General features: G+C 39.4%; 1 pseudogene; it reads right to left on the reverse strand.

Annotated features, from left to right (window-relative positions):
* Window positions 1–1,557: 1,557 nt before the first annotated feature.
* LOC121951371 lies at window positions 1,558–22,775 on the reverse strand (annotated as a pseudogene).
* Window positions 22,776–23,882: the final 1,107 nt, after the last annotated feature.

Genomic DNA, 23,882 nt, shown 5'->3' on the forward strand with positions numbered 1-23,882 from the left:
AAAGTCAACTTTTCATGAGTCAAAAAACAGCCTTGTTTTCAGTTTTGTGCAATGAAATTTCAAGCTGATCCACAATGTTGTTTTCCAATAGCTTATGAGATCAAGAAGTAGGAGAATTTTCTCAAAACATAAGGGAACACTTTCATCCTTCAGCTTATCGCAAAAATTCAAAATCACCAAATTTGGGGATACATGGTTTTCACTGAAAAGTAACTAAAGCTGATAACAAAGAAAAGCCACATGGGAAGTAATCAATAAAGCACCTTGATATAGTAACATTACCACAAATCATTTTTGTTAACATCTGTTGTCCAAAACTAGACATGGATGTTGAAAAAGACACAAGCACCTTCCCCCATTGCCACTATATTGCTGTAAAATGTGTGATGAGTATGTAACAGCTGATGCTGCCAGCTGGCCGAATGACACATGAGAGTCACCATCTCCGTTTCTTTACATCAGCACACAATCATCCTGCTGCATACTTGTGACCGTCCTCTCAGAGAGTTTGCTAAGCACTCATTTTCAGAATCAGTTTCACACACATTCATGGGAAACACCAAACACAGCCACAGACCTCTGATGACCAGGACACATCACAGGGAAATGCAGGCATGGTGTCTGAATAACAGCTTCTTTTTTATTTTTTTAAGTATTGCTTCATAAACATGCCCTTTTTCAAGGCTTTTACACAGCCAGTTTGCAGTACGACCCAGTAAGTCAGAGAAGCTGCACTTAAACTCTTTGCAGCACAGAAATGAAACAGCAAACAAGCCCCACAGCAGACACTGAACCCAGCAGCTCATGGGAAAGCGGTTCAGTGGCACCAATCTTGGGCAGGAAACCTCACCTAAACCGAAGCCACACCACTGAAGTTCACACGAGATCAGACTGAGCAGAGCTTAGCTCATGCTGCGCTTTCATGTAGCTCATAAAACATATTCACCAAGCGGAGGGAAACAGTTTCTGTGACAAATATAATGCATTTAGATTGCATCTCTAAAATATGCTGCTGTTCTGAAGAAAGTTTGGAGAGGCAATGCTGCCACTCTGGGGTCACAGCCTGATACAGCATGCAGACAGGTGTCACTGCAGTAAAGAAGCTCTTAGACACGTTACATGAATCCAACTCTATCGGCGATCTGGAGCTTTCAACAGTATCACACACTCTTTCTCAACACATGAAGTTACCTCGTGGTGGTATCCAGCCATACGGATACGTTTGGGTTTTATTTGCCTGTTTCCCCAAAAACAACAGAGATGAACTGAATTCCAATTTGTGACGCACACAGTATTGAATAATTGCATTTAAAATATTTAACAGCAATGGCTATTTATAGACAAAATGTCCCAATTTCTCAGGGCAAAAGAAAATTGGGGTGTTTCAAAGAACATGCTGTTTTCAACAAGACTATTTTAATAAGTTGTAGTTTCAGTAAAAACCCTGAGAAAAAAACCCCAAAATTCTCTTCCAGGACAACGGTATGTTTTTGTGATTTAGGAAAACTGTCCCTTCGGAAAAAAAAAAGTGTTCCCTCACAGAAACAGCAGAGCGGCTTTTACTTAAAACATTTATTTGATCCAATTCTTTGGAATGTAATAGTCAATGATCGAAGTCTGAGACAACAGAGACGAATGAGTCTGGGTGCTGACCAGAAAGTCAAAGTACAAACAATACTTTTAGTCACGTAAGGCCTCACTGCTTTCCCATTTTTTTTTTACTTCCGTACTTCCTCTCTTGTTTTTTTTTTCCTGGATCTGAGACAGCAAAAAATTACAGAAGCAGTATTAAAAGAAAAAAACCAAACAATGACACGTACACCAGTGACAGTACAAAAACAAGGTGATATTATACCAAGTAAATAAAACTGTTACGTTTCAAAGAGACGCATATAAGCTTTTTCGAGAATGAAAAACATCTCTGTAAATTGTACTTCTCAGAATTATAACATCATCTGAAAGCATGTTAAAAAGAGGCTTTCTCTCTTTTCATAACTCAATATCATAAACACAGATTATTTTTAAAAAATATATATAGTAGCGCAAAATTTGCCAATTTCAGACCATAATACCTGCTTAATGGCTTTTTAATCTCTGTGAGTAAAGTATCTGAGCATTCAGGCAGAATATTCCTGTTTATTATCACTGAGTGGACTAAAAACGCCTGTTGGAGGCTGACAAGATGGTGAAATTTCTGGCTTTCAAGACTCAATCCTAACACAGTGCTATGAATAAGTGACCAGTATCACAACACACGTAGCTACAAAAGCTAAAACACAACAAAGCAGTTTTAGTAAGTGAAGTATTTCTAAGGCTCAGTGTTACCAGTTTTCAAATCAATTTGTGCTATTTCCAGGCCACTTTAGCTCAAGAGAATTGGACGTCTAAGGCAACAACTGGACGGTATGATCAGCTGCAGTTAGCCACCTGTTTGGGACTGTGTGTGCCATGAACATGAGGCATTCAGGGCTCCTACACATTCGGAAATTCAATCGTTTCTCCCAAAAGCTCTCCACAATGTAAAACTGCTTTACTTAAATATTTTAGTCTGCGTCAGTACGACTGTCATCAAGGCAAGACGATCTTAAGATCTACACCGACAAAATGTGATATTTGACAGTATACTACAACAACTAAAAATCTGCAGTTGTATAATCGCAATCTGGAAGTACAAAGTACAAAATGCGTTTTCCGGATTTTTCCTCACCTTTGTGTGTAGGAACCCGCCAGCCGATGAGAAAAAAACCAGCAGAAAAACAAGGCAACAGAAAAACTGGAAGAAAAGAAAGACACTGTTGGAACTAGACACAGGTTAGCAGATCGCCGTGGACGCTCAGTGCGGACATGGCGATGATGGTGATGAGGATGGGGTCCAAGGTCTTCAGCATGTTGCCCATGCTGCCCAACTCGCTGTTATTCTGTGAGAGGGAGTCCATCACTGCAGGAGAGAGGAGAGGTAATATGTTGCATTCAAATATAATTACTGGCTTACTGGTGCTTTGACATGTTCCGGATCATGAAGTACTAAAGAGTCTTCTCCAGACATGACCAAACTTTTCCCTCTAACATGGTTTTGTGAATGTTTTTTTTTTAGAGCACACTCTTAAATCTTGGATGTTGGACTTCCTGCGAACACACCACCGAAGACCAGACTTCAACACACACTCTCCACACAGTCACAACTACTTTAATGTAACTTTCACTGGAAAAAAACCCACAGGTTAACCCTTGGAAACCTGGAGCGACATCAGTTTTCTTGTGCTTCTTTCAGGAGCCTTTCACAAGTATTTAAACCTTTGAACCCTGAGCAAATCAGTTTGATTTCTAACAGTAAATATGGGAAAAATGAGAGGAGCAACATATATTTAGTGTACTGTTTTGCTGTAAAATAAGACAGTTTGAGACCTGGCTGCCATGTTGGAAACAGTCGACAGAAGTATTAAACACTGACCCCCAGCCCGGAGGAAACTTTTTCACTGAACAGTACATTAAATAATGTTTCTGAAAACATTTCAGATAATAAATAGGCAATACAGAATCTAGATTTACATTGATCAGCGCTGCCTAGTTTATAAGCTCGCAGTTTGCAGTGTACCTGACATGAATAACAGCTGTTTTGGAGACATCTCGGCTCTGATTGGTTGTTTTTGATCACTTGTGTTAGGGGGCAATTATACCGAGATGCGCAATGCCAAGCGCGACCGCTCAAAAAATGCCTCAGAAATGCATATGGAAAAACAGCTGGGAGCACTTGTAGAGCGGGTTTGTGTGCGAGTGGCGGAAAGTGACAGAGACAACCGGTGCAACTCCTTGCCTTTAGCGAAATAGTTTAAAATATTTTCACTTTTATGAACACCCAAAAACTGCCAGAAAAATGTGTCACTCAGCAAAAAGAGGGGCGCACCCGACGGGCATGCTGTACCATGGGGAAACAATGATTTTGCTGGCGACACATCTCAAGTGACGTATCTTTTATGGCCACTGGAAGTGCTACAAGGCAAAAGAGTAAGCAGAGGAGTATCCTTTTTTCACAGATTTTCTGTCTCATTTAGAGCTGTGTGAACATAGTGACAGTTTCAGCAAATATTACAAAAAGTTATTTATGTTTAAATAAAAGTTATGACAGGTTTAAGGTCAACTGTTTCTTTCATAATGGACGGCACAGTCAACTGGTCACTGTGGTACCCACCTTCACACATGCATGTGCAAGTTAAGATAGATTAGTCAGGAGTAAAGTTATATACAGTGTGTGTAGTTATTTTTCATCAAACATGGAAATACATTGATGCGGTCCTTAAATTGTCAAAAAGCATCAGTTGTGTGTGACATAAAGGAGCAGGACATACAGTATAAACATTTTCAATTTTAAAAGGTATAACACAAATCTGATCCATCAACTCTTATTTTGTTAGTAATGTAGTGTTTTTTTTATTGTCATCTAAAAGATTATTTGTCTGCTATCTTTTGCACACATCACTGCTCAGGACTTCTCTATAGCATTTATCATTCTGTGTAGAGACAAAGAAAGTCTATGGAGACATGTCCACTAAGAGGAAAACACAAGTCTGTGCAACCAAAATGGCATATTGACACTGTGTAATGACAAAATCAGAGTCAGCAATTTTACTTACGTCGCATGAAAATCTCAGTTGGCAGAGGAGGATCTGGAATGATAAAAACAGCCTCCTATGAGCTCAGCATACAGGTGCAGCGAAGCAGACTGATGTCAGCCAGCAACTACATCGCCAAAGATGGCAAATCACTATTTTGGAGTGTGTGAATCATCACAGACCTGTGGATGAATTATATCAAGGAATTTAACTGAGCGCTTGCTAAATGGTTGGCAACTGACTGCAGACAACATCACAAATGCTGTAATTTGATTCCCAATTAAAATACTCTGATAAGACTTGCTTTACCTTTTTACTATGGACTTCAAAACTGTTTTAAACGCAAAATAATGGAATTGCAAATGTGTGATAAAAAATGTGATTAATCGCGATAAACTACTGAAATTCAGCAATGAATTGCTATTAAAAAAATAAACATTTGACAGCCCTAACAGCAAATAGTGGTAGATTTACACTCTGAATGTCCCACACAGAACCTTTAAATGGAACTTCTTGACTGTCTGTCTGTGTCTGTAACCCTCTTTCTGCAGCCAGGAGGAGGCTATGATCAACATCTGGAACAGCAACAGTTCAGCCTTTGGATGTGGTCGGACAACACGTACAAACTAGTTTGTTTCAAGCACACTGAACCCTTATTATTGTACTATAAAACTATCAAGAAAGCCAAGCAAATGTTCCTAGAAGCATAGCTGCTACAGTCACTTCTTAAAGGCTGCTGCTGTATGTTGCAAACACCTGAGGGTTTACCTAATACCTGGAACAATCATTACAGTCCCATAAGGTTCTTATGCAATGGAAATATGGTTCACTGCTCCAGGAAAGAGGATGAACCTTAGATATGACATGGCAACAGGAGATATTTCTAGTCCACTCAGCTCATTGATCACTTTGGCTTGGCTATGAGCCAGAAAGCTAACATTATGCAAGCAAGATTCAAAGTCAATAACGTTGAATATGGTTGACAAACAGTGAATATAATCTGACCAGATGTTAAACAACAAAATTAGGTAGCTATCCAGCCAAATCAACACTCCCCAAATTAATGTCAAGATTTTAATGAACAAGTGTACTGTCGGTCACAGCCTGAAGTATCAAGTCAAACAGCATTTGGGATTTGACATGTTGACTGATGTAATATATCATATCAGTAAGTTCAGAGGGGCAGTGTACTTCTTACAACTTGTGTTGCATTCTCCATCCTGTGGTGTCCAGGGGATGAAGAACTACACACAGTGTTGGAGCCGAGATAATGACTAGATTTTAAACAGAGGCCTTTACTGTGACCCCATTAAGATACAGACTGACAGTGTGTAGCCAGTGTGCTTATTTAACACAGCTGTTGACAGTTTCTCTAGAACCACTTGATAGGCATCCATTATCAAAATCAATGGACAGACTTCAGCCAATCAGAATCGAGTATTCACCGAAAACATTTGAAGATACAATATTTTGAAATTCCAAATTATGTAATGTTTTAATGTTTAAACCCTTTTAATTTGCTAGCAGTCCTCCTCTTCCTTGCCTTGTGCTCATGCTCTGCTGTGTTTACTGCAGATGAAACCACTGGCAAGACTGTGTATCACAATCACAAAGGGCACCCACTAATGAGGACACTTCTCTCCATAGCATCACTACAAAAACCCCACACGGTACCTTTAACTCAAGATCTTTCAGACAACTGCTATTACAGAAAAGATTGCCGGCATCATATTCAACATATCAGATAAATATGATGCCATCTGATTTTTAATTCTGGATGTTAATCTGTGCAAAATGCAGCTGTCTAACCATACCCGGCGTATCCACCACGTGGATCTCCTTGGCGTTGTTCCTGATGGCGTAGGTGTAGTAGAACCAGCGGTCGTTGGCGTCTCTCTCTTTGCAGTGAGTCAGTGGGAAGCTCTGGTCAGTGGGCTGGGGCAGCTTGTCGCGATCCCTCACCTTGATCAGCTGGAAGTAGCTGCAGTCCCGCTCGCATGTATCCTTCTTCTCACCCTCCCCAAATGCTCGGCACTGCACGCAATCTCTGTGAAGACATGGACGGAGGGTTGATTTTCTTTCTGTGCTGTATTCTAGTCATTATAGTCCCGACACACATTGGTAGAAGGCAGAGAAAACTGACATTGTGACCAAAAAGCTGTGAATAGCTGCCAATCTAAGCAAACCACATGTGTATGGACAATGAATAAAACAGAGAAAGCAGAGACAAATGTGTATTCAAGATTTTAGAAATTATCAGGTCATAATGTCAAAACTAAAGTCTCTTCAACTGTTGATTTATTTGGATTTTTTAGAGTGTATTCAATGATATAACCTGTAAATCTAATGTCAAAACAGTAAGGCATAAATGCTTTTATAAGAATGTGATGGAGAAACACTGAATCATTTTCATTTCTATTTGTTGGCCCTTAAGTCATCAAATTTAATTATATTAAGTTATATTGAGTCTAAAAAACAGTGGGAGCTGTCTACAATATACAGTATCTACAGATTGTGAATTGTGGAATTTAAACTACCCTCAGACTGTTAAAAAAATAGTCATGCAGAGACATGACATCTGGGTCCTCAACAGTAGCTGTGGCCTTGCTTTAAAGAAACAGGTCTATTGTAAAAGATTCAATATATTCATGCTGGTAAAAAACAAAAAAATATTATCAAAAAAAACACAAAACCACTGATTTTATGTGGTAAATATATGGAACAAGTAGGAACACATTTACATAAAAAGTAGTCATCTTTCTGTAAAATCCCCCCACATTTTTTTAACTAAAATATTAATAACGAGTCTAAATATGGAAAAAAAACTCTAAACTTACATGTTATTTCCTAATATCTGTGTCCAGCAGAAACCTCACATTTAAAAACTGTAGAATTTTACATTTCTGGCCTGATATGCAAGCTTCAGACTCACTTGTGCTCAGTGCAGACGCCAGGACAGGTGGGACAGATCTCGCAAGTTGGACCCTGGAATTTGGGGTCGGTGCATTTGCAGAGTCCACATTCACATGTACCGCGACCGTTACAAATCTGCCCGTTCTTGGCGAGGCAGGTGGAAGTCTCCAGGGAGCAGTCGCAGGCACTGCCTGTGTAGTTGGCATCACAGATGCACTTCCTGCACTCACAGCGCCCGTGTCCTGGTAAAGTACAAGATAGGGTTACCACAGATACAATAAAAGAGGTGTCAGTCTTTCAAATGATTTAATTTCTCCAATCCTCACCTCCGCACAGCTTGTTGTTTGAGCGGTCACAGTTGAAGTTGTCACACTCGCAGTATTTGCCGCTGTAGATCTCTGCAGGATTCTCCCGTTTCTTGCATTGACAGGTGCCGCAGACACAATCACCATTGTTACTGCAGATATCAGTGCCGTTGTCTTTTCGGCAGTTAGCATCAATCCCTCTGTCCGCACTTCGTCTTTGCTGCACTCGCAGAGACGCCCGATGCGTCCCTCGTTACACCTGAAACAGGAAATAAGAGGTTAAGCAAAGTTGAACATTTCATGACTAAAATTCAAAAACATGAAAAAAAACATAGTTAATGTTGGAATGTCTGAATTAATGAGATTATTTGAGTGGAAAAAGTTAAAAAAAAACAAACACATTTCTCCCTCTTCACTGACTGAACCATGTATCACAGAAGCCCAAAGTCTAACTGTTTTCCATTCAATTTATCACCACCGAATATTTTCTAATAAGCAGTTCCTTTTTCTACTTCAAGATGTACAGTTGTGTTTAGAAACAGAAAATCTAAAGACTTTTAAGACTCTGTGGTACACAATACAACAGCACTGATTTAGCAAATCTTTTTGGCTGAACGCTCACTTGCAGGCTCCACACTCGAAGGTCCCGTTGCCCTCATCGCACTTCTCACTCTGGGCTCTCCTTCTGCGGCGCACTGACAGTCGCAGATGAAGTTCAAGACTACCTCCACCTCCTCTGTGAAGCCCAGTGGTTTAATTTTTATGATCTCAGGCTTGCCATGTGATGGACACTTCTGGGATTCAATGGAAATCTCGAAAAGCACCTGGAAGCCAGAAGAAAGTTTATAGGGTCATTAAAACTTTTAAGGAGGATGCCTTGAAGCTTATCGTTCCAAATTTCAGACATGACCTATGGCATTAGTTGATGTGTTTCTCATTAATTATTTGTTTTGTCGTGATTTTTTCTCGATGCATGCATTTTTCCCAATTTTTTTCCTCAATTTGGAATAACCAATACCCCAAACCAGTAGGAGATACTTATGTAGCAACAAGGACACAATTGTATCCACCCTCACAGCACAGAAAAAGCAAAGCAAGGCTATAAAGTAACCCTGCTGTCACGAACTGAACACTTGCATAACTTTAGCTGAGGTGTCATGCTGCATCATTGTGCTTAGTCGAAATGTTCCAGAAGTCATTTTTTAGTTGCATCATTTTCACACCAGCAAAAAGCATCAAATCTACCTCCTCGTCTCCGATGGAGATGTTGGAGCACTTCCTGCCGTTCTCTCCTGTCCCCTCCACGCCGTTCTTACAGATTGACTTATATGTGATGGAAACTCCCTCTGGAAGTCGGCCGTTTTCCAAAATGACCTCAGATGACAAAGACTGTCCAAACAAGAAAGATTGATCAATCAGCATTGGCTCTAGTGGGACAATCACAACCTATGCATACAAGCTATTTAAATGCAAAAACCCAGCTGCTACTTTACAAGAGATTTTATAGTGCCTGGTCTCAGTAATATGTATGTAAAGTAGTGCAGAACAAAGGCACAATTGTCAACTCTGAGTCATTTAGTAACATAGACAGCATTCATGTAACCTGAATGTGTGAATAGTATTTCACATCAGGGAGAAGTAACCACAGCAGTAGTGACTTCAGTGTTATCTTTTGTCTTCACAGAACACGTACAAGTACATGACCATTTATGGTGACTCTTTGTAATTTTCATTTAGCCTGAAAATCTTTTTATGGTGAGGAAAAAAACTATTTTCCTCACAGAATGAATGGAAAAATTGTGTGCAATAATATGCTACATCACAAAATATTCAAGAGCAATCGAATCAGAATCACAAGTTATCTGTTAATTTCAGGGACAGTCAGATGTGATGTGAAGGCGGTGCAGTTTGACTCACATTGTAAGCATCAATAATGAGTTTGATCACGTTGCTGGAGTTAGAGGACAGCGTGCCAACAGCTGATTTGGGGATGAGATTTTTTTTAGCTCCTGAAAAAGACAAAAGTGTTGTAAGTCAGAGCAGAGTGAACAAATATTAAACGTGCATTTTACTGCCGAAATACATGAAGAGACGATGTACAGCAAACACAAAGTTTACCTTGTAAACAGGCTGGAATTCCTCAGTGACAGCAAAGATTGTCTGGATGTTGTGGTCACTCAGTTTCTGAACCAAATGGGCAATGGAGGGGTAGTCCTATCAAAGGATTCATCGACACAGAAAAAAACACAAACGTATGAGGAGAGGGACATTCAGCTAGCATTTCAAATCCCAGACTCTGTGGACAAATGTGGGTTAACATCAATAAGAAACTCTAACAATGAGTTAAATCTTAGATCTTAGCATGCTCGCTCTAGAAGACCGAGCTGAGGCTGCGGACACGTAATGGTCAGGGTTGAGGCAGTCCGCCGTCGGTCAATGTAGGGCCGTCAGTGAACGTCTCCTGCCTTAGTCTTTGTGGTGTGTCCTGCATCATGGCCCATGTCAGCCTTCGTCAGCTTTTTTTTTCAGCTGATTCAGCGTGTTGAAACTGTGTTAGGGTAGGTTGATAAATGAAATCACAATAAGGCTGAAACAAACTTGCTATAAAAAGGTAAGACTGTTATTTTTGCCATTGAGCTGTTTAGCAGACACAGGTTAAAACTGTTTGTGTTGGTCTTCCTGTTTCCCTTTTTGAGTGATGGATACAGACTACAGCTGCCTGCTGGTATGGAGAATAATTTCTTCTCATATAGGCGCAGAACAAATGTGCTGTTTAGCCTTCAGTTATAGTCTTTGCGGTGTGTTCACATGCAATTTTTTGGCAGAGTCTCAGGAGACGAGAGGCGAGGTGAGTGTTATGGATAGTGAGGTGAGTGTGAGAGACTGCATCTCGACCCTTCTCCACATGCTCAGTTAGCTCCCCTGGATACATTATGCATATTTAATAAATGACGATTTACATAGTAGTGGCTCATGGTGTACTTGTTGTTCTCCAGGTGACACTTCCCATCGTTTGGCAGGATGATGCTGCCCAGTTCGCCATCTCCAGCGAAGTGGAAACCAGCATCGGTGGAAAACACCAGCAGCCGAGTCACGCTCCTCCAGCCGATTTGCTCCTGGGCAGACCAACACAAAGAGTTAGTTATCTCAGTTATCTGACACTATTGCCTAGATACAGTATCACGGCAAAACAAGTCTACATTTCCAAATTGCTGACACTACAGGGACGCGTCTTCTCACCTCACAGACCGCCACCTGCATGATGGCATCGAAGCCCCCCTCTGGAGAGTCCAGGTTTCCTGAGATCTGCTGCTGACTGACCAACCGATTGAACTCGTCGCCCTTGTCTGTGAGCTTCAATACATTCTTATAGCTGAAGGGGCTGGTACAGTTCTGGTTCCCTGTGCAGGGGTTGCTGAGCCTGGCTGGCGTGGTGCTGATGTAAGGCTCCTCTACAATTAAGCCTAAACCTAAAAGGAGAAAGTATTTTACTCAGGATTGCACTAATATTTTTTAACACTACAGTCCTTTAGATGATTATTATTGATGTTTTCTTTTTACCAATCCTAAAATCCGAGGTAATCTTCTGCATTTCCTGCATAAGGTCAGTGCCAAGGTTCTTGACGTTTTCCAAATTATCTTTCATGGAGAAGGAGAGGTCCATAAGGTAATACAGGTCGATGGGGTAGTCCTCAGCACGCTTGAATTTCAGGTCAAAAAGTCTGGGGCCACCTTAAGGAAAAGAAATCAGAGTTTCTTACTGGAAATTAATTATGACAACAGCAAACATTCATTCATTCATTTTTCGTAAGTGCTTGTCCTCGTAAGTGCTGCGGGGGGGCTGGAGCCAATCCCAGCTATCATCGGGCGGAAAGGCGGGGTACACCATGGACAGGTCACCAGACTATCGCAGGGCCGACACATATAGACAGACAACCAGTCACGCTCATAGTCACACCTAAGGGCAAATTAGAGTCACCAATCAACCTGATCAACCTGCTTGTCTTTGGACTGTGGGAGGTTGCCAGAGACCCCAGAGAGTTCCCACGCAAATACAGGGACAACATGCAAACTCTGCACAGAAGGGACCCACGGACCGAACCCCTTTCCAACCAGGTTTTGAACCAGGGACCCTCTTGCTGTGAGGCAACAGTGCTAACCACGCCAACAGCAACAGCAACATATTACATATAAAACACAACTTCTGGAATTGTCCCTCACATGGCAAATGTTTAATCAGACTATCTTTCCTGCTCAGGCAACACATTCAAAGATTTGGCTTCAGAAGTTGAATGCTTACCAGATCTGAGTGTCAGAGTGAGTTTCTGGGGCTGGATCTGGGTGATCTGGTCTGGCACTTCCTTGTTGCGGTTGGTGACGGGCTCGTTTTTGTTGATGTCAATTTTTCCTCGTGGGTTCTCAAATTTTTGTTCACAGCACATTTTCTCTTCTTCAGGGACTCCAGATCATCACAGCGCGCCGACTTGGACTCACCCACAGTGAGGAAGTTCTGCAAAATAGCACGACAAGTTTTTGTGATGATAATTCTCAATGAAATTTGAACCACATATCACACTCATTTCTCATCTTGCTCCATGGGCTTGAAGACACTGAGGAGATCTAATCGGTGGCATAACATATAAAATGTTCTTTCAAGTATTGCACATCACAGTTTAACAGATTTTTTTATTGTTAGTTTATTTTTTTCATCAACCACACTAAAATACTGGTTAAAGCACAGAGACAGCAGTGTAGTAGTGAGGTCATAAAAAAACATTTTCACCTCAAATACAAATTCCAAAGTGGAAAAACTGAAAAGTAATTTTACAGGTGATGTATGTGCAGAAACATCCGGAAAAGAAAAAAAGTAACAGTTTGTTATGCATTTGTGATATATGAACCAATAAACTCACTAATATCTGGTGTATGAATGCTGCAGATACCATTTTCAGGATCCGAGAGTAAACAATAAATGTGGCCTCTGAAATCAATCCCTTTCCCCTTAACTGTCTGTTTTTTAAAGCCATTCTTCTTTGACAGCAGGACACAAGCATAAACAGATGACTGAGAATATCGATTGAATGCACATGATGTCCCACAAGGCATAGCGGAGGAGTTCTTGAAACATTGAGCTTAGTCAAAACAAAAATTGTGCTTTGACCTAATTCTTTCAAAACCACATGACCCACAGAGGCCTTTCCCTCCTGCGCATCTCGCTGTATACATCACATAAAAAATATTCAAATAAAACACAGACAAACAAAAACTCCTGTTCTTCTGCAGAACATCGAGTTTGCAGGGCGAATACGAGAAATGGGGGTTATGTTGCAGAGGCCAGCATACACACCATTCATGGTTTTTCACAACATGAAATCTGATTGAAAAGGCGCAAAGCACTTTCTCTATAGAGCTATTTTAGTGATGGCAGAGTTGTCCTTCAGTGGTGACCTTCCCTGTGATTTTGGGATTGATTATGAACATCAAATGCCCTCTGAGTACAAAATATTAAACCAAATGTACTTCAGGGTGACCTATATATATTTCACCTCATCTGGTGAAAACACTGCAGTTATGCTGTGATTTCATAAGCTCGGGTGGATATCAGTCAGCAGTCTGGCAGAAAAAAGTACAGACAACATTTAACAGGAATGCAGCTCTGTATTGACATGTGCCAAACTGACAAAAATACCAAACTTAGAGAGACTCTGTTCAAGAGAACTCACCTTGGTGTGTTTTTAGCTATTGCTGATATTTAGGGTCCAATACAGGTTGGTTTTAGATAAACAACTCTCGATCAAAAATCATTAGTGATGGGGACATGACTAAGTAGGCTGAGGTGTTTGCTGCACATTTTACAGCAGCAGTCCAATAACCTCAAAAACTTTAGTTACCAAACTGTAAAACAGCTTTTAAAAAATTCTGGGGGATTTATTTTTTCAACCAAAAATAAACCCCCCAAAACATGTGACCACATCAGTGGGCGTGTCATATCTAACAGGTTGTAGTGAGGATGGAGAACAAAGTCAAGAGAGAAATCGTCAGTTAAAAAAAACATGCAGTGGTCGCAATAATAGTTGGTTCATGCCTGTTTGTTTAAATCAAATATCTGTAATAGCAACAGAAATTTGCGATAATTATTGTAACATGCAATTTTGCTACAACAGTTTACTTCTGTTGCACATTGTGCAAGACCCTCCGATCATGACACATCCTTAATTACAATGAGTCTTCACAAAACTGGTTCGCTGGATAGAACCAAGGTTCAAGAATCCTGAACAGCAGCGGTTTAAGGACCAGAGCTAATTTGGTGGAAAAGGGGTATTTGTAATGCAGCTATAGAATTTCAGTATACCAATCCAAACCCTTATTTATGGCGAACTTTTTGGTTTCTAACACCGATTAATTCATGTTTAAAGTCATCATATTATCAGAGCAAAGGTCTCCTACTCTTATATTGCAGTAAAAATATGACAAATGTAGTATCAAATGTAGTTCTGCTGATTGACGCTAATCTCGCGTTCCAAGTCTTGCAGGGTGAAACTGAAGAACCTTTAAAACATGCTGTTCACCATTTTATTTATTGTAGAAGTTACCACTAGGAAATACGTCCAAAGCATTTTCAGCACATCTGACAGACTCTATAGAAAACATTATAATTCTATAACATTTGCTTTTTGTCTGTCCTGCACATTGTTGCCACCAAATCAGTATTTTCCTGTAGTGTGGTCTGCAGGTAGAGTCTTGCCTTGAGGACAGAAAATGTCTATTTAAGATGATTATTTAGCCCGAGTTTCCACTGTGAGACAAGAAGCAGCAGGACTCATGTTTAAAGTGAATGGATTAACTTAATGGAGTTGTGGTTTATGTGAATCTCTTTACTCTCTAGTACAACTCTTCAGTTGTTTGGGCTTGCATTTATAGGATAAGTACAGTTTATGTGCATGCTTATCTATAGATGCATCTATTTGTATCAATACTATAGATGCAAAAATTAATGTTAGGAAATAAGGAACACAAAAACAAAAGTTTTTTTTAACTTTGCTTCCTTTTCAAAATTTCAAATAAGCATCTTAAAAACATTGTAATGACATTTTTTAATCATATTATCTTTTGATTGAGTTGGTCGTTTAAAATAGATCAGATTATGACTTAGGGATGGTGTACACAGACTTGAAATGTTGGAATTGTCAAAGGTAACTATTAGAGTTTATTCGTTATGTTTAAATTGTATTACTCAATGCACGCACTGATGACTTCCAGCTGCGTCTGTTAGCCGTTTCTGTGCCATTCAACCATTGTGCAATGCAGCCACAAACTCTGAACATGCCACTCCCACAGCTTGAGAGTCTTCCAGATAACTTTTCAGTCCTATGACAAAACACTTTGGTGGCAGTTTTAGTGACTTAACTCACTTCATCTGAGCACCATCCACACGACTCAGCGACCTGGATGCATTCCCCACACGATTGTGCGTTCGCCTTGATGCATATGCTTCCCTCTGAAAGAGACAACACAAGTTCCTTTCAGCCAAGATGACAAAACAGATTTTCCATTAGTTCACTAACTCAAACCAGCTTTGTTTTTTGGCTGTGAGACACAACCCCATCCCAGTTCAGAAAACTGAGTCGTGCTGCGAGAAGCTCCAGGCAGCCCACCAAGTGATGACTTCACCTTGTAAAAAAGAAATAATTAAAAAAAAAGCTTCCCACAAACCAACTGGGCCCACAGAGTCATAAACGATGAATGAAGAAATGCAAAATGTCAGGAGGGGATTGGGTAAAACGGGTAAGCACAGCTGTACTGCTTTGTGCGTCCGTATACTATATTTAGTATGTTAAGTAAAAGCTTACATATATTTCTGTTATAGATAGAAACATGGAATTTTCTGTGTTAAGTATCAAAACATGTGGCTACACATGTCAAAATCAAAATGTTCAATGTCTGACATTTATCATGCATTAATAGAAAAAAAATTTGAAAAAAATCACAAAAATAGCTTTAGCACTAATTTTATATGCTTAATATTATAATACACTGAAACAAATAACAAATTATTGAAATTCAAGTTGTTCTGAGTCCAGTGTACCAAAATGTGATATAGATCCTCATAGTTTTTGAGATACAGCCATTTCTTTCTTTAATAGTTAGTTGCATAGGGTTAGTCATTTTATCACTTTTCCTATAAACCGTGGTGGAAATAAAGGTTCCCATGATAGCATGTTCAAAAAATTCATGCACTTAATAATCACAGATAGACTGAAGTAAGAATAAATTATAAAATAGATTTTCCAATGTGCTGTTAGGGAGAAATTATGAGAATTCTTGTTCTATGACGATGGATTTTGCAGAGTTAGTGATATTAAGTAGGGGTGGATGATTTGGAGCCTAAACAGATATTTTATTCCCATTGTAAACCCCATAGAAACACATTATAAAATGCCTCTATATATTGTGTACAATGTCAAATTGGAGCAAGAAAAATCAATGAATCATCTCTTTTAATACAGATTTTTTAAAATCTGTATTAAAAGAGTCCAGATAATCTGTGTATGTGTTTTCATGGAAAAATCAAAAAACAAGAAACCCCTTCTGACTACATCGTAAAAAATAGTAGTTTATGAAAAACAGGTGCTGTAGCCTCATATTTTGACTGATATGAAAAATTCCAACTGATATTTTCGAAGGTCAGCTAGAACTTTGCTGTGAAGGTAATTTTGAAATTCCACTAAGGACATTAATGGGGGAAACTATAAGAGGGCGATATATGGCACGAAGTACAGAGCATGACTGTCTACTCAAAACCATGATAATCAACACATGCATTAAGCATAAAGATGAATATGAAGGTGACTGTATTGCACTGGGGTCTTTGTTAAACATTTTACGCTGTGGGTGAACTAATATTTAACAGTTAAAAAATAGAATCATGATATTTCCTGTTTCTTACCTTGCTGTGCCCAGCTGCCACCAAGGATCGCTGATAACGTAGCTATTAAAAGTAACCGCAAATCCATCTGTGACAAGAAAAATGAAATAACTCAGTATTAGAAGTTAAAACAAACATCATCAGGCAATCCTCATTATAAATTGTGTTAGTGAGAGCTGACAAAAATGGTGTTTTGTGTGTGTAACAGTCACATGTACTTTGTGTTGGTTACAGAGGTTTAACCCTTTGAAACCTGAACAAAGTGGTTGATTTCTTTCAAAAACACAGACAGAGGTCCCTAGTTACAAGAAAATTACCTGAAAAAAAAATTGAAAAAAAAACAGGAAAAGAAAAAAGGGTAACACAACAAAAAACATAAATATATAGATAAAGTTAGTTTATTATAGTTATAGTTGTTATTATTATTATTATCATCATCATTTTTTCTTCTTCTTCTTCTTCTTCTTCTTCTCTTATTATTATTATTATTATTATATAATAAACAGTATGTACAAATACAGTTTTCTGGACATTTTCTCTATTATTTAAATTACCATTACCCTGTCATAATATCTCCTCCTGTCTTTCTTTTGAAACATATTTTCAAGTCATTTTCATGTCACCTTTTCCTAATTTCTTGCAATATGTGGGACATCTCTTAACAAGTTGCTCAGTACTTTTTTAGCCATGTTATCAAAAGGTGTCATTCTGCATTTCAAAGGGTCAGTGTTACCCAGAGATATCTTTACAAGAGATTCAAAAACATCTGCATTTGAGGCACAGAAAAAAACTTTACGTATGTCTACATTAAAATTAGTGAACACTTGAAGAAACTGTTATATCATCAAGTGCATCACAGCAAATCCTTCAGGCAAATGTTTTTATGGCCTGATGACTCCTAAATCATTAGTTTTTAATTTTAATGAGACCACCAGCACGAATAAATTTGGGTGATGTTGTCTTCCTAACAATCATCACTGCATGTTGTAAAGGCTGTATCCTGCATTTTAGTGAAATTCCTCAGTTACTGTTAGACAGCACAGGGGAGGAGCGACTCTAATTTTGCTTATTCCAAATATGGAGGAAGGAAATGCCCACACTCTGCTGCCAACAGCTGCCAGTTCATCATCACTTCCATGAAACTGCCATACTACGTGCTTGCTGTCTGACTGTGGTTTGGAAACGTTTAAGCTGTTACAGGATTATGTATGGTTATCTCGACTTTCTCCACAGGGTATTTCAGCTTAGACTATATGAGACACAGAGACAGAGGACGACAGAGAAGCTTGAGGAGACATAAAAATGTTGCATAAAGGAGAGAATATTCGCATTTACACTTGAGGTGTTTAGATTTAACCAGAGTGATTCATGATGAGTCTAACAGCAGACATGTAATGACTCTAACCGAGCAGAAGCTTTAATACCATGATGACCAACATTTAAAGCTGCCACACAATCCGACTGGAGAAAAATAACTGTGGTTCTACAGTCCTATAATGCCTCTCCCACACTGAGCTGAGCCGCTGAACATTAACCGATAAGCCACAAAAACAAAAATACAACTGGACAAAAGTGGCTAAACATTGTTTATTTGACTGCAACTTGATATCAAGTCAATGTTTTTACTAAGTAAGTTCTGCAGAAAGAACCTAAAGCCAAGGTTACAGCTTCGCAGAGAGAAAAGGCAGGTGTGTTCATGTGTGTATTCCCATATTTGGTCTGGCAGCTTCATGCCTCTTCCTGAATCTCTGCCATTCCCAACAACTCCAGTGACACATTTCCTTGACGGTCTGCCCAATCCTCAAACTTGGAGACTCAGACCAACTTTCGGTTTACTTGCCCCAGTAAGATGCAGCCTTCATAGCCTACAATCAGGAAGTGTTGATAGCAGCTAAGTCAACAGCTGTGTCCCAAAATAGTCAGTCCCTGCTGGATATTATTAAGCTAATTCTCACATTGTCTTTGTCTGTGGGTGCCATTTATTTTACATGACTCAAGAAAAAAAGATATTTTTTAAGTTAACTTTGAGTGATGAAGAGATAAAACTGGTGGCTTTACATAGTTAGGTACAGAGCAGACACAGAGTTTATCAATGAATTTTCAAAACCTTTTCATCATGGCTTCCCCATTTCTATGACTATCTTTAAGTAGATTAAAATGGGAAGGCCTATATAGCCTTACATTAGTCCTACACAGGGTTCATACAGACAAGGCAAGTCAAATTCAAGTCAAATTCAAGGACGTTTTAAGTACCTTTTTCAAGGCAGAATGACATTTTTTTCTTCACAACCATCTGTTGCAAAAGATTTGGGCAAATTCATAAATGGGAACAAACACATGCTACCACGGCCAAAACTGAACTTTATACTACATAACTGTTTTTTTTTTCTAATTTTAAACAATTTTTCAGTTGCTTCATAAAATAATTTATCTATTGGTTCTCTCAATTTTCTTGAAATTATTTTGTCGAGGACCAAATTAAAAAATTTTCAAGATAGTAAGATATGAATTTTGATTTTCAATATATTCCAGTACTTCAATTTCAGAGTACCAAAGTCAAGTAATCCAAGCACCTCAATCATGTTGCAAGAGCCCTGCATACATTAATAAACACACACTTCCCAGGAAAACTGCTCGAGCTTGCTAACTACTCACATGTTAGACATTAGCAGCCTCTGTGATGACAAAATGCCCCTCTGGTATATTTCTAATGTGATGAGTGATGTTTCAATGGCCATACAGCACAGCACTAAATTTTACATTAGTAATACAATGGCCATATTTTTGCATGACATTACATGTGTTTGGTGCATTTTATTTACACAATGTAAACAACAGACTGAATAATTTATATTCAAAACTTTTTTTATAATTTCATAATTTATACAGGAATTTTATGACTGTGGGAACCCTATGGGTATATGTGATCTGCTCAGTGATGTGTTCGTTGCACCCATCCCAAACAGAAAACACATTTTCATGAGCATGACCAATACTGAAAGAAACTCTGTATCAACTTTTAAGTCTGGTAAGGTCAGGCTGATAAAATCTGGCTTATACATTGCACTGTGCTCTGTTGACTGTAGATTCATGTATTTCGCCAAAATTCAAGAGATGTATGGTCACTGGCAAGACATCATATCCTCCCAGAGAAATAAATCAAAACATGTCAAAATCAAACCAGCCACAGCAGCAGGGAGAGAATCTCTCATCTCTTTTTTTTTCACTTCCACCTCTGACAAATATCTTCATAGCAAGAGAAATAACAGAATCAGCTTCCTGCTGAATCTGCTTTGCTTTCCCTGCTGAAAATTTACAACCAGTAAACAAGCCAGTTCCACAATGTCCTTCATTCTTGGGTGAAACCTCAATGCAAATTGTGAGAAATCAGCTCAACTAAAAAATTCTGAAAATGATTAGGTAAACAGTACAAAAACAGAAATAGCTAATACCCACGGCTCTTTGTGCATGCAGCAGACAGATTAAACTGGAAATAGTTGCAAATGCAACCACAAATCTAGCGGGTTTCTCTGTGGTTCCTTGTTTCATGCGATTGGAGGTTAACCACACCCTGCATCACAAAGGGTATCTCTAAGAGTGCCTAACCATACACTTTTCAATTGAACCCCTACCTGAGCTCCAGCCCTTTCCCCTCGCCTTGGGATTGCAGAGCGTGGTTGATAGTATGGGTTGGAATGCACGCCAGCTGTACTTCGAGCTGATCGCCGCACAACTGGAGAAGGAGCCCGCTCATCCCCGGTCGACTCAGAGTCCACTTCCTACCCTGCGTCGGACTCTGAATCCTCCCCAAGACTCCGTTCCATTTCTCCTGGGCCTGCTTGAACTTCCAGTTCCAGCTGTTCAGCTGCACTAGCAGACAATTAACGCTGGCTTCGTTTACGGGCCTCTGCTTACAACACCAATTTTCTACATGCATTACCATGAGCCGCTTCCAACTCTCTCTGGTGCTTCTGGATCCAGTCCTCCATCGTTCCATCCAACTTTTCATTTCCCACCCCCAACAAGATATCCATAGGCAAATTGGGGGACCTACCAAACATCAGGGAGTAGGTTGTGTAGCCAGTTCTGAGGAGCTCGGATGTATTGTAGGCAAAAACTACTTCTGGCAAATGGTCTTGCACACAATCACCAAAGGCGAGGAGTTTGTACTGGAACTCTCCCTTATAACCCCTTCCTGCAAAAGCTGCTTTATATGTGCCTTAACCTCGTCATACTGACTTGGAGGTAGCCTTCGATAGCGTTGCTTAAATGGTGTGTACTCTAGATGAGGGATTTCGTGTTGTATTATGTCAGTGCCTCCCAGCTCACCGTCACTGCTAGCAAACACATCTGCATTCTCATTTAGCAGATTCTTCACCTGGGCTAACTGTTACTCATTCAAATGGGGGACTGCTAAACTCAAATGGAAATGTGGACTCCCAGCTAACAGCTGTCCAACAGTAGCCTCTTGCACATATACTGAGATGTCCACCTCTTGTGGCCCTACCTCCTCAAATGGCATTGGGCTTACACCTCCTGCTACTACATCCGCTGCACTTATGCATGCCAGGCAAGTGCGTGGATTTAAACTCACATCAGTGTTACCTACATTAACAACAGCCCCAATGTCCTGTCCTATCTAATAAAAGGCAAAAATGCGAGAAAAAAAAAAAAAAAAAAAGATCTTTAAAAAACAAACATTAATATCAACTTGAACCTTGAACTAATGATCAAGTAGAAATCAGAAACCCATGTCTGGACCAATCCACTTTGCTCTATCCACAAGTGTACATCTGAGTATGAATTGTATTGCTCTGTAGCATGTAATTCATCAACAAACTATACCTTGAGACAATTTCATATTAGGATTTCAAGCTATTCAGTGATCCGGACAACCACAATACTGAACTGATTCAACGCTTATTTAAGGTAGATTGTGCCTGCCGGTGGTCACCATACACTCTCGCTTCAGCTGGTATTTTAACGTCATCTCTGTAATTCTAGAAGTAATTCTAGAAATTGGATTTTGGAAAAGGAGGTCATCTCCACATTTGGCTTTGTTTATTGCACCTTCTAAACTTTTTTCCTCCTCCTCCAACTTTTTAATCTGTTTATTTTAACTTTGTTTTTTGGACAGTCTTCAAACTGTGTAATGCATCTCAACTCACAATATGAACCCAACCACCTCCATATCTAGTTTAAGGGATCTGACAGCTATATGAAACACAATTTTGTTGTGTCACATGTATCATGCATGTTGTCGCTTTCGACTGCTGCTTTTGATCCAGCACTGATTTTGACTGTCTGGGACACACATACCTGGAAGCTATTGAAGAAAGATGCAGGTTTTTCCATAAAGATATTTATAGAAAATATAACAAGTATTAAAATGCAATAAAAAGAGGTGTGTCCATACCAGCCAATGTAGTAATATGATTTAGCCCTGATTTTGACTCTGTGGGTCACATGACCTGGAAGCTATTAATCAAAAATGCTTATTTGAAATATGAGGACTATTAAAATGCAATGACAAGAGGCGTGTCCTGACCAGCCAGTGTAGTAATATGATCCAGCACTGATTTTGAGTCATTAGGTCACATAACCTGGAAGCTGTCGAAATATTTAAAATAACATTGACCTAGTGTCAAAGTCATTTGTTGATGGTCCCTGAGTGAAAACCCTGCGATGCGGATGAGAGCTCGCGCCCTGAAGTGCCAACAGCAGTTTAAAGCGACGCTGCTGGATCGGGAGCGAATCTCTGCCGAACATCCAAACTAAAACTAACTTCACCGCGGTCAACTTACCTTGTGTTGACGCTGTCCTGGCGTGTCTGTTGATTTAGAGCAACATTATCCAGAAAAAAAAACGCCTATTTATGAAAACTAAAACTTATAAAATATGGGCTATATATAAAAAAAAACTGATAAAAAGGGAGGAGTCCTCGGCTCGTCCAAACACGTTACAGTCGCAGCTCCGGTGCTGCTGGATGTTTTTTTAATGCCCCAGCTCAACAAACCTCTACGTCTTACTTAGACCCCGCCTACACAGGAAGAGCAGCGGCACGTAGCGGGCGAAAGAACAAACCGTAGATCTATTATCTATTATCTATTATCTATTATCTAAATCACCTAATTTCTCTCTCTATCTCTCTCTCTCTCTCTCTCTCTCTCTCTCTCTCTCTCTCTCTCACACAACACACACACACACACACACACACAGAGGCCAATATAGGTCAACAATATTTTAAATAACATTTGAGAAACCCAGACACTTACATAACTAAAAAAAAATCCAATCTAGTGCATTTATAGGCTATTGGAACATTTTTTAATGTACTTCAAGTTTCAAAGATAAAAGTATTCAAAATGTTCCCTGTTCATGTTTTACTATTAGGCCCACATATAATGTTTTTTGGATTAACATTACTGCTGCATTACGTGTCCAGTGTGTTTGCTTTAGGGGGGGTTGTATGAATAATATCGATTAAATTCAGTATAGGCTAATATTTGTAAGCTATGGTTTTATTCTTTTATTATAGAAAACGCAGTCTTTTCTTAGTTTCTTATCATGTAAAAACTAAGAAATTATTGGGTTTTCTTTACATTAAAATGAGCTGTTTATATCTACATACAGAGCAGGCTCTCTTCCACAGAGTCCGACATACCGTTTCTACAGTAGCCCAGAACAGACAAATGAACACTGACTGTAGATAGAGCCATTCACATTTTCTCATTTTAGCTTCACAGCTTTCACATTTCTATTTCCATTATTTTTTTCCCCTAAGATTATTTTGGGTATTTTTGCCTATATTTATTGGACAAGTTAGGCAGAAAAAATGGGAGAGAGAGGGGATAACATGCAGCAAAGGGCCACAGGTCAGAGCTGAACCCGACCTTGCCCATGTTCGTAGATGCTACTTTTGGTTCCAAAGATACTACACTGAACGTTTTTGATGAAAACTCAGCTTTAAGGGGCACATATTCCACCAGGTGAGCTAGAGGTCACTCCTGTGTTTTTGCATTTCTGCGATGGCACCACAGTTTTCCTACACACTTGGCACATGGTGGAAGTTTCAGTTGGTTGCAATCTGCAACCTCACTACTAGATGTCACTTAATCCATACTAGAC

Source organism: Plectropomus leopardus, chromosome 12, assembly GCF_008729295.1.
Source record: "Plectropomus leopardus isolate mb chromosome 12, YSFRI_Pleo_2.0, whole genome shotgun sequence".
NCBI lineage: Eukaryota > Metazoa > Chordata > Actinopteri > Perciformes > Serranidae > Plectropomus > Plectropomus leopardus.